The sequence below is a fragment of the Triturus cristatus genome, chromosome 9 (assembly GCF_964204655.1).
Source record: "Triturus cristatus chromosome 9, aTriCri1.1, whole genome shotgun sequence".
In the NCBI taxonomy this organism is placed as follows: domain Eukaryota; kingdom Metazoa; phylum Chordata; class Amphibia; order Caudata; family Salamandridae; genus Triturus; species Triturus cristatus.
In genome coordinates this window covers 1,213,584,595-1,213,596,924 of record NC_140592.1, presented here as the reverse complement: position 1 = coordinate 1,213,596,924, position 12,330 = coordinate 1,213,584,595, and the positions used below count along the sequence as shown (strand labels likewise).

General features: G+C 45.8%; 1 protein-coding gene across 2 annotated transcripts in view; it reads left to right on the top strand.

The window, feature by feature from the left end:
- The window catches only part of PSEN1 (presenilin 1), a 241,125-nt gene that overhangs the window by 209,303 nt on the left and 19,492 nt on the right, over nucleotides 1-12,330 (top strand). The gene's annotated exons all lie outside the window — the stretch shown is intronic.

The window sequence follows — 12,330 nt, the reverse complement described above, 5'->3', positions numbered from 1 at the left end:
AGTCCTAATTTTCTCCTCAAATGCAACGGCCAGAGAGTCACACAGATCTTGGCAGGTCGGAATAACTGGAGCTGTACAAGATGGATTAGATAAGTTGTTAACCAGCTTAAATAGGGTTTGCGATTTATTTGTGGCCTTGTCCAAGGTATCTTCTAAGAACTTTGCTTTAGCGCTTCTTAGTTGAGTCTTATATACCTGTAGGGCCACTTTATACGCTGCCCTGTCCGACTCCTTGTATCCTCTCCTCCAAGTACGCTCAGCCTGTTTGCAGCAGATCTTATGCTGTCTGAGATCGTCATTAAACCAGGCGTTAGTCACTCTGGATCTCTCCCTCACCCTCCGCAGAGGGACCAATTCGTCTAGGGATGTCGAAATTTGCTGACAAAGTGCAGTATAGCTCTTATCTACACTATCCTCCACCTGGAAACCCCTAGGCAGTTGGGCGGCTCTCTAAGAAGGCGAGCCCATTGACGATTAAATTTAAAGCCACTTATGTTGGTTGATTTTAACAGCCCAGGTAAAACAATGGACATATTAATCAAAGAGTGATCTGTCCAGCCCTGCTCCAGGATCTCTTTCACTACCACCACCTTCTTCTCAGCGAAGATCAGATCTAACATGTGTCCCTTAACATGCGTGGGTGATGAAACCAACTGTGTGAACTGAATTATCAGTCTATGGGTGATGCTTAGGGACCCATGAGAAAGTGAAGCAAAAGATGCCAACTCAGTGCTTGTGCTGGCAGCAAAGGAAACTAATTCAATTAATGACAGGAATTAAGCAAACACTGGGGACCTCCTGCAAAATGTTGAGTTTATCCTGGACACCTACACAGACCACATCGACAAAACCTTACAGGCTATGCTTGATACTAGTACTGCATTCGAGACCGAAGTAGACATGGAGGCAGAGAGCGACTCCACAATAAGAGCTTTCTGTCTAGACGTGCAGAATTAAATGTCAGATCTTGGAGCCTACAGCAGGAAACATGGAAAGTAATAACGTACTCGTCTTCTTCAACTAAAACACTGCAGTACAGTGACAGTCATTCCTTCGTGGACATTAAGAAACAGTTGCCCCAGATGAAACTGAAATATGTACTAATACACTCCGCACAGCTGAGAGTTGTGACTACGCATTTCATTGGCTGACTCTTTAGAGACTTGGGATTGGCTAGAGAATAGAGGTCGGTCCTAATAGAGCAACCGGCAAAACTTGGCCCTCAAAGGGTCATCCACCAAGAAGCACAACAGCTGCTGTCGCCTGGAAAAGCCCTAGATAGAAGAAGCAGCAGCGGTAGGAGCACGACCAGTGGCAGAGGTCATGCAACGATGTGACCCCCCCCCCCAGGCAGTAACATGGAGCAGCGAACTAGAAGCCCAAGGAGAGGATGCCAAGTCTGTCACTGTGGACTCCATCAAAGACCTAATCTTAGCCCAATGGTCAACCCCATGATGGCTGATGACATTGTATGAATGCCACAAAAAGAACACTGAATGGAATTGAGGTAAACCAAGTAGACCTCAGCAATAGCTGGTTGTATGTATCTACAATCCTATAATGGAAAAGACGGGCAAATGGGGGTGGGACTGCCGGGCTCATGACCCAAGCGGAGAGCCGTTTTGAAATTGTGTATTGGCTAAGGTCGAACAATTGCTCTGACATGGACTGAGGAGTTGGGAAAAGGCTTTTTTTGGTCTAGAGCTTGGGCTCAAGCAAACCAGGAATAGACAGCAATGGCAGGGTTAAAAAACCTACGGATAAAGTTAGGCACACATGTCCAGAACCTTGCTTGTGGCCTCCACGTACCAGGGGTCACCTGTCAAAGGGACCCTGGTCTTACCTGGTAGCTGACCCTACCTATGGGTTCAGGTACTAGATAGAAATGTATTAGGTGAAATGTGCGAGCAATGTCCACGCTCGCCAAATGATACAGAACCATGCTTATTTGAAATGGGTGAATACCTATAAATTTCCTAAAAAAAATAAACTTATGTAACCAATGAAGACCTAACACAACTGTAAAGTGGAGGTGATGTGGCACTGCTTATTTGATGTACGCCAGAGGTCCACCAGTTTATTTTAATAGCGCACTGGATTCCCTTTAGAGTAAAAACACAACATATTTATGAAGAAAGCAGTTCAGTTATGTTCGATGACACATTAAAGTGTGAATTGGTTGTCTAATCAAGCACAGTTCTTAGTCATTCACCCCAAACCTGTTGCAGCCTGAAAAGAGCAAAAATATGGAGGGGAGACTTAACGGGACAGGTTCACACATACTCTGCAGGGCATCTATAAGCAAGTTATTGCACATAAATTCAACACCAGCCTTCAGCAATGGCATCTCCTTGATATCTGCAGAGAAATGCACCCTGACTCCTTTAACACCCCAGTAGACGTGATACACACTTGGCTGAACGCGTTCTTGTGTACAGCAGAAGGGTGGCAGTTCATAATAAAGTCAGAATACCTGGCGGACACCAAATCTGATCACAGCACGTTACTAGTGACACTGAAATGGGTGGACCCATTCCCGCCATACCTACATGCCGTTTAAAGGCAATGGCTCTACAAGATGCAGTCTTAAACGTGGTGAGGAAAAACAAAGACAGTACATTGAGGAAAACATGACACAGCACTTGAATGGGACGCAATGAAGGGGAATTCATCTCAGAACTTCACATGGAATCCAAAACTTTATTCAATAATTGGACTTAGAACGCCACATTACTGGAGCAAATTAGGTGCAGCTACGTATCACCCTTGATGGTATCCAGGCGCTGAGGGGATGCGAGTAAATTGGGAGGAGAGTGCGGAAATCATGTCTCTGCCCACTGAGGCCAATGGAAGACATGGAGTGCCTACAACTACCTGTGACTATGCTGAAATGGAAATGGAATTCATTCGGATATCTAGGCATGCAAATATATCACTACGAGTATAGCTTGGTAGCTGGTAATCTCAGGAAAGCTTTAGCAGCGATTAGACATTACATCCCATTCTGATGCAAACTACACCTCGCACTGATGGGCAGGATCGCCATAGCCAAAAGGATAATGCTACCAAGGCTACTTTGCATTTCTTGAGCTGTACTATTCTGTGTAGCATTGCATATGTAATCATCAGAACTAAAGTGGAGCTCAGAATGGAAAGATGGGTAATTGGGAAAGTTCAGCTACCCTTAAATAAGGGAGGATTAGGGGTCCCAATTTTGAAGTACATTGCCCACAAGCCCAGATACAAGGGCCAATAAGGTGATTTCAAGAAGATGATTAGCCTGAATATCTCGGAGTGCTTGCCACTGACTCGATACTCAAGGCAGTGCAGAGTGATGGAAAAATGATACCTTCCTGCCCAAAACTATCAAGACAAGATACTGCTGATGGAGATACCTGAAACGGCTAACTACCACGGCATCATAGGCACCAGACATTCCGCTATGGTGCCTCCAGAGATTCCATTAGATAAGACAAATACCCTTGACTGGAAGCAGGGGTAAGGAGAATTGGCACCCTATGTATAAAGGGCACTCTCTGCACCTACGCCAATATGAGAGACCGGTACGGCATCACTGTAGGCCTGGTCATGACATAAAATGCACTGAAAGAACTGCATAGCTAACGTGGGGAGAGGAGTTGACTGAACCACCCAAATCCAATTTTAGCAAATGCATGTCCCTGGCAGAAGAGTGATGTCAATGATTTATAACCAGCATTAGCTACTTACTACACAGACCTCACTAAACCGAAAGGAAAATAAGTGAAATTGAGAAGGGGACTGTCAGACCTTGAACAAGCAAAGAGTGTGAAATACAGGAAAGGGGTGCAGAGAAACCGAGATTTAAATTCACCCAATTCAACTATTTGTATCATACATACTATCCTCAAAGAGAATAGGTCATATGTACAATGTGGCATCAGACGACCCCAGTACCGAGCATCAGCAGCGGACTTCATATGGTGAGGGGAGTGCGCTGGATTCTGGATCACAGTGGTGAATTAGTTTCAGAAATTACAGAAAGATAATTAGGATGTAATCTGGGCCCATGCTTGCTGGGACAAATACCCAGAACCAAAAGTAAATTAATTTACCCAGCCTTCATAATGACAACACAAAGGATAGCCAAAACTTTGGAGGCATCACCAGTCAGGCTATGGCAAACAGCCCTTAAAAGATGGGCCACTGTCAAAAGTTACACTCCTAGCACTGCAGAGGTTAAGGTGAAATAGAACAAGGCTGCAAAGATTGACAACTGATCCCTGAGGAGCTTTAATGCTTGAAATACGATTGAAGCCCTGCTAGAGAAAGCAAATTAGAAGACTCATCCACTATATGCTCCACCTTACCCCAAGAACTAGAATGATGGTAATGGGATGGCAAAGTACAGACTGATTAATGGACCGTGACACACATACATGCTACCTACGTATTCATCAGGCATTAACTGCACAGAGGTAGGACTGACATGGGTGATGGGACCAGAAGGAGAGACACAGGTATATGAGCCAGACCAAACAATTACACCTACATAACAAAATGCACCTGGCCTCTACCCCTGCACCTATTAACCTCGCTTATTTACTACTGACTCTGGCAGTCTGTATTTTGCCGCAAAAGGGCTTGCAGTTTGTTTTGCCATTGGAGCCAATACTGATGTCTGAGACTCCTCTGTTTTTAGAATTGTCTGGGGGCAGATTGCTTTTGTGTGTCGTGGAACACAGAAAAGATCTAGCTTGGGCCCTTTGCAGGCCCTGATCAGGTTTCAGTCAAGGGCTTTTGTAACTAGGTGAGTAGTGAGGTGATTCATTTTACTCTTATTGGCACTCTGAAGAGGGGCCCCTTTTTGGGTCTATTGAACCTCAATGACTTTAATTATTTTTCTAAGGTTTTCCCTTGACGGTACCTTTGACGGATTTTCTATCTTTTTAAAGTGTCTTAGGCTAGGTGGTTGAGTTCCTAGGATTGCTTTTGCTAGTTGCAGACATTAAGGTTCGACAACAATCCTCCAGCCCGCAGCATCCATATCAGAGCCACTGTTGCTTTTATGTTCTTATGTCCGCTTGGGTTAGGCCAGCTTCTGTGCAGGCTGCCCTTTGCCAAGTTTCTGCAGGTAATATCTCCCTGCATGTCTTCTGGATGTCTTCTCATTTAGAAACCATGGGACTGGTTCTACAGATTCCTATTTTTATAGGAAATAATGCAGGATGTTTTACCTTTGACAAAAATTCTCAGTGGATTGAGACAATAAGAAATACGTTGTTTTACTATGGGAGCCTGGCTGTTCATTCATACAGTGCTGCATACCTTTTGGCTCGTTATTCCATGCTGTTTGGGAGATAGCCATGATGGTGGTTCCCCCTTTCCAGGACCACGCAGACTTTTTGCTGAAGTAGTATGTGATGGATTTGGAGCATCTTTCCTACTTTTTAGGTCCTATCTTTACATTGTGGAAACATTGACCAAGTCTGTGAGCTCTTCTGTGGCTCTTCATAGGAATGCTTGGTTGCCCCTCTTGAACCAAGAAATGTTTAAGAAAATGTGTTGGACACAACCTTTAATAGTTCCCACCTTTTTGGCAAGCAAACTGTCTTGGCTTTAGATGGCACTACACAGAGTCACATCTATGCCAGATCTTGGAGATTTGAGATCGTAGATGGGATGGTAGAATCACAAATTCTACAACCGTACAAGCTTCACCAGCACTTCTGACCTGATCAGCAGCTATCTAGAATGCCTTTTGGCTACGTAGGTCGTGGTGTTTTCAAGGGGCAACCAGACCAGCAGCTTTAGCCTTCATCTCCCATGGCTTCCACAATCTCTATGTGAAGCATGTATGGTTGAGGAGAAGAAAAGTTAATTTTTCTCACACATCGTCCATAAGGGTAATTGTAGCCTTTGGCCCATGCATGGGGATTTGTTCCTGCTTTCAGGAGCCCATCTGATGAAATGCTCTTATTCAAGTCCCTCTGCCGTTGCTTTAAAATTGCCTGGCAGGTTGCTGGTGCTACAAGGGGCTACTTTGGATTGGATCCTTTTTCCCCTAAAGTGCATCTCATGCAGGTCCTGACACGTGGTTTTTCCCTGTGGTTTGTTGTTTGGTTTTGCTGCTGGATATTTACTTGATACTTCAACCCTCCTGTTTAGTGTCGGCACTTCTATGTCCTCTGGCAGCTGTTGATTGTGCATCATGACTCATGGGCACCTTGTGTCCATAGCTTGGTTTCTTTCTGTGCACTGGTTGGGCCATGTTATTTCCTCAGACATTGTTGTCTTTTCTGAGTTAGTACCGTCGTGATAGTCTATCCTTTAGCTTATGCTACATACCTCTTGTCTTGAGTGGGTGTACTATTTTATTATTATACTTGAGAACTGGCACCATAGGGCACCTTTTGGGGGAAAATTAATTATGCACAGGTTTGATTGTGCCACAGTTCCAAGGTTTGTTGTTTGAAGTTATGGAGTTGGATCTTGTAAACGGGTGCTGTGGATGCTTTTACCCAGCCTGTGCTGGGAACGGAAGTATGAACAATCTCCTTGCTCTTGCTACGTTATATAAATGTCTCTGAATTGGGTCTGTTCCCATCTTCAGTGGGCTTCCTATTGGTGCTTGCCTTTTTTGGTTGTGCTTGCTCCGATCCCGTTTGGGACCTTTGGGTGACTTTTCCCTCTTAGCAAGTCTTTGATTCTGTCTACCTATGCTTGTGTTGCAGCGTGTGGGATTGTGAAGGGTGACTCATTGTTCTACCACTCCTCTGTCTGTTCTTCATCTTCAACTTACGTTGTCTAGGATTACCTATTTTTTTAGATGGTTAGCGCCTTCACACGTATATTAATGCTTGATTTTCTTGTGTCTGAGTAGGGGTTCAGATGATGTGGGAAGTTGTCATATGCCCATCTTATGGTGCTACCCATCTGTCGATATTGTGTGTGGTATATCAGCTGCACCTTTAGGTACTCGAGGTGAAGGTATTTTTTCACAGGGAAATGGATTCCTCCAGGTCGCTGTTGTCACCATGCTTGCTAGTAAGTCTTTTAACCTGCTAGTTCTTGTGTTTTATCTTTAGGTAAGGAGCCTCTGTCTGGCCTAATTAGTTCCAGTTTTGAATAAGTTTGCGGTTCAAACAGTGCTCAGTTGTCTTATGGCTGTTCAGTCTTGTATGTGTATTTTGAGGGCTACGTGTTTGGTCAGTGTTCCACCTTACTGCATTCTGTCTGTTGTATTAGTTCTGCTGGGTAGGCATTGTTCTACTTTTATCTCTGTTGGAAATGTTGGGTTATTCAGACTCTGTCTGCATGGTTTTGAGTGGTTATTCTTGATTTTACTGATGTTTTCACTGTTAGATTATTGTTGGAAATGTTAGCCCCTTTTAGGCATGTTTGGCCTGACTTAGGTTGATTTCAGGCTGAACCATTGAAAAAAAAAAATAATTGGTGCGATATAGTGGATAGTAATGATCTGGGCACATATCAACTTGTCTAGCTTAGGTGTTTTGTGGGCTCTGAGCCGTTTTTAAACAGTATGGCTGGATCTTTTCCACTATCTACAAGTGTTCCTAGACTGTTGTGAGGGTCCGATTCTATTCATCATCAGCCATTTATTCCACCCAAGGCTTGCAGGCATGGCTGCTTACATTTCACGGCTGCAGGTGAAACTATCTAACAGAAGAATAAGTTACTGTTCGTAGTGTTTGTGGATATAGATGCACATGCTCCGCATACTCCCACCACCTGTTGTTTGGGTTGGATGATTGCAAACTTTTTTTATCTTTGAACAAGTCTTTTGAGTAACACGGTCTCAGTAGCTCCTTCATTGGTCTTGGATGCGCATTGTTAGATTTGTTTTCTCTGCCATCGGGTTGGAACATTATTTGACTGTGCTCCTGGCCTCGATGAGCTTGTCAATTCCCTTCGTGGCCTTGGAGTACGTTCTCTTCCACCCTGTCTCGAGATGGCTTCTTGCATCACTAACAGTGCCAATCCCATTCCTCCAGTCTAATTCTGTTTCGACTGTAGGGTCCTCTCAGCCCTTGAGGCCTTTTGGGTTGCTGCCGAAAATGTCACGCCTGAGGTACTGGAACGAACAGCTTTCAAGAGATGGCCCCAGCATCACTCTAAATACCCCTGGGTCGATCTTCTCAACATCTGCAATCTGCCTCTCACTTGAGCACGAAAAGAGCCATTGTGACTGTTGCTTGGCTTTCTGAAAAAAAAGACTGTATGCCAGCAACAAGAGTGACAGTGGTCCCACAGCAGGATGGCACAATCCTCCTTCGAAATGGCAGACATCATTGGTGATGACAATCCCTCAGCGCCGATGAGGAGGAAGAAGCACTTGGTGAGTCGCCTGGCCTTCCAGCATACCAGCCCAGTCCTGTGTTTCTCCACTCTTGACTTCTCAGAGTCTGGTGAGGAGGAACCCTTGGAAGAAGAGCATGTGTACTAAGATGTTCCATCCACCTCAGCCATATCTGGTCCACATTTGAAGACCATGCCTCGCATGAGTACTACTAATGCACCAACGCCTCTAAAACCTTCAAAACAGCTGCACACCTGAGCCAAGCACTGCTCCTCCGGGGGACAGGCTTCAAGCCTTGTGCCGAAACTGCAGCCATTCATTGGTATGCAACTGCCTCTAAGCACTGGCCAACTTCGACCCAAGGCTTCCGTGCAAAGAAAAGCTCCACCCAGAGGTTTCTGTCCTCAACCAGCCCATAGCCAAAGGTCCTCGCTCGGTGCTGAGCCATTGAAGGCGGCTCTACCACCAAAGCCGAAACCATTGTCGCCACAGTTGACACGGAAGCCATTGTCTGCTCTGAAACAGTCTGCTGTTGATGTTGAGGAACACCCTCTTCTCGAGAGTCTACAGCAGGAGCTGGACGAATGCCAGAGAAGGATCATTATCCACCCACGTACTGGAAAGATCTCTGCCTCTAAAAAGACTTTACCCAAAAAACCGAGGCTTGCCTTTGAGGAAGTCTCTCCATCTGACCCTTCTGTGCCCATCTTGCTTCCCAAGCGGCCTAAGAATGCGGTTCCTCCTCCTCCGCCTCCTCCCCCACCACTAAGAGTATTTCTGAAGGATGCTCTATCTACCTAAAGATTCTAGATTTCACATTGACCTTCCTTCTTCCCCATTCTGAGGAATGTTGTGTGTTTAATATGATTCCAGGTTATTTTTTGTGCACTGCGTTTCTATCACTTTTGGCAATCCCGCCTCCTCTAATAGAGACGGTACCAATGTCGATTTGGGACCATTGCACCACCTACAAGCGCAGAGGAATTCATATTTCTAAGATCCACCCGGGGGAGATTCATGAGATTTAGAGCCTGCGGGTAGATGGAGTAACTTAAAAAAATATCATTACCGAAGGTATGTAACTTGTTCTCACCACTTGAAGAGGCAGAATGAAAGGAGGCTGGGGAGTGGACAGGAGAAATATAACTGGGAAAAGGAGACGCCTCAAAAGGGGCGAGAAAGGTGAAAGAATGAGACTCATGCAAGGGTATTGAAATGGAAAAGGGAAAGCAAAGACAGAAAATGGACTGCGCTTGGGCAGGGGTAGAAAACAAGAAAAAGGAGGAGGAAAATATGGAGGAATAATTATCTCTTTTTGCGTCTAGGGGTTCTTTCCACGATTTGCCAGCATTTGTCCACGCTCCTGGTGCTTACCTGTGTGCTTCTGTGGTGCCTGGGGCTGCCGCCTCTCCTGTTGGTTCCTGTCCCTCCCTCCCGCCGTCGCCAGACATCGCGACCGCAGTGTGGGGGGAGTGTAAGACGGGACTACACTTCCCAGAAACCCTGGAACCCCGGAAGCGGAATTTGCGTATTTTCGCGCCCTGAGGCGCTACTAAAGTGACTCTGCCCCCGGCAGAGCGGGGGTTCTTTCCACGATTTGCCAGCATTTGTCCACGCTACTGGTGCTTACCTGTGTGCTTCTGTGGTGCCTGGGGCTGCCGCCTCTCCTGTTGGTTCCTGTCCCTCCCTCCCGCCGTCGCCAGACATCGCGACCGCAGTGTGGGGGGAGTGTAAGACGGGACTACACTTCCCAGAATCCCTGGAACCCCGGAAGCGGAATTTGCGTATTTTCGCTCCCGAAGGCGCTACTAAAGTGACTCTGCCCCCCGCGTCGCGGGACCGCGCGCGGGCGGCGCCGGGCTAAGCCCGGGCAAAGGGCGGGCCGTCTGTGGCCGTCAGGGGTCAGAAGAGGCCGGGTCGGGCCACCCCCCTAAAAAAAAAAAATAATAATAATAATCTACCACCAGAGTCAGTAACCCTTTCATATGTGGGCATTGCTGTAAAGTACTGTGATATATGCAATTGTTGGGACTATAGTAATACTTTGTATGTTGAAGATCTGCCCTCAGCTGTATAGCGCTGATTAGGTCTGCGCCCTTTGCACGCGATACATCTTGTTATTGCGGCGTGTTTTTGGGCCTCATCATTTCGTGGTCCCAAGAAAATTGGTTTTTTCCTGGATTGCAAAATCATTGCACCTTTATTAATTACTTTTTGTTGTTTGTTTTTAAGGTCTGACTCCGGGTATAAAGGTGTGCATATTTTATACTTTATGTTTAGTTTAGTTTAGTTTATAGTGTTAGTGTCATTTCATAGTAAGTGCTATTTTTATAGGCAGTAACTTATCCTTGCTATTTTATTATTTTTTCAAGGCAACATGTCTAAGACAGCTGGGACTCCTCGCCCCATCGTTTCTACACTTGATAATTATTTAGTCAAAGTAGTAGATAAGATTAATAAGGAACGACGATTATCCCTGGGTCTGGGTTGTGGCAATGTCCCTGATCTTACGAACCAACTAGTTACTGTCGAGATCCACCCCATTGATGATAGTCATGTAGCGGTTCCTATAGATTCTCCAACGAGGGAGGGTACCTGTGGAATTGAACCAGCACAGGTTCTCCCCTCTGATAATGACCCCTCTAAGGTATCTGATATCAGTAGGTCCCCTAATGATCCTGTTACCTTGGGCTCCGCGGTCCCCAAACTGCAAAGAGTATTAAGGTCAGGGTCACATCAAAATAGACCTGTTCTGTCCAAAAAAGGGGGTCGTAAAAGTAAAAAGACCGCCGTCTCTGTCCCTAACACGGGCACGTCTGAGCCTATTTGTTTAACTAACGATAACTATTCCACTTATTTAAAATTGGCACCGGATCAGCTTGAGTTGCTAATTGGTATGATTGATAGTAAGTTAGATAAAATCATCCTGCCACTCTTAGACAAACTCGAGGCTGTTTCTAGGGAAGTAACCAGATTGGGGGAGTTGATGCAATCTGGAATAAATTTTAATTATAGTCCACAACCGCCCGCTGTGGCCAGCGTGACTGCGGGTAAGCCTAGCAAGTCTGTGCTACCCTCTAAAGACCTATCCAGTGTTGGTCCGATATGCGCGGGTTCAAATATCCCCTTACAGCCAATTAGTAAGACCACTTCTGCTACTGAGCGGCAGGGCTTTGCTGGTAATCTAACACGACCTGATTCTGGGGACATCTTTAGTGCTATTCCAGCTACACCTTCTTGCTCTAACGACATCCCCTTAAACGTTGCTACCTGTGCCCTGGGGAATGCGATAAGGACTTCTGGAAGGACTTCTGGTAGGGGGAAGTCCAACAACTGTGGCCTCCCGCAACCAAATCTGCCACCTGACTGTGCACCTTACGTGGCAGTTCTGACTAATGTGATACCTATTAGAGAGGATGGTTCCTATCGTTCTTTGGAATCACACGATTCCCTCAAAAATAAAACTGTGGCTTAATCGGGAGTGTGGCTTCCCCGTGGCTATGGCAGATCAGATTCTGGCTACCACTAGAACCAATTGGATTGGAACGTCTCCAAAAAATATTCCAGGGGATTGTTATCATCAAGTTTAGTAACCCCCACCTTGCTACGACAGCTCTGATTTGAGCCACATCTCGGCCCAGTAATAATCAGGGTATCTCTCTCCGCCCTCTAGGCTTTTTCTATAGTCAGCATATTGAGCACTCTTCACTGTATTGTGGGGGGGGGGGGGGAGATCGAGGAGAGAAGAGGTGCATAATTTGGTAAATAGCTCTCAGGTTAACATCGCTAACCGGTTTCAATGTTTGAGTGGGCTGGACCAAAATGACTGACATGAGTTGGGTAATACACGAGAGTTAACCAAAGATACCATACCTATGGATAAGGAGGGCGACCCTGTAGGCTGTTCGGAATCCCGTCTGGAGCTGGGTATGGTTCCCCTGGATACAACGGGGAGTCAAGTTATGCCGGGTACAGGCCTAAATGTGTGTATTCCAGGGTTAATGGACAATATCTCTGGGTTAACCGTAGAC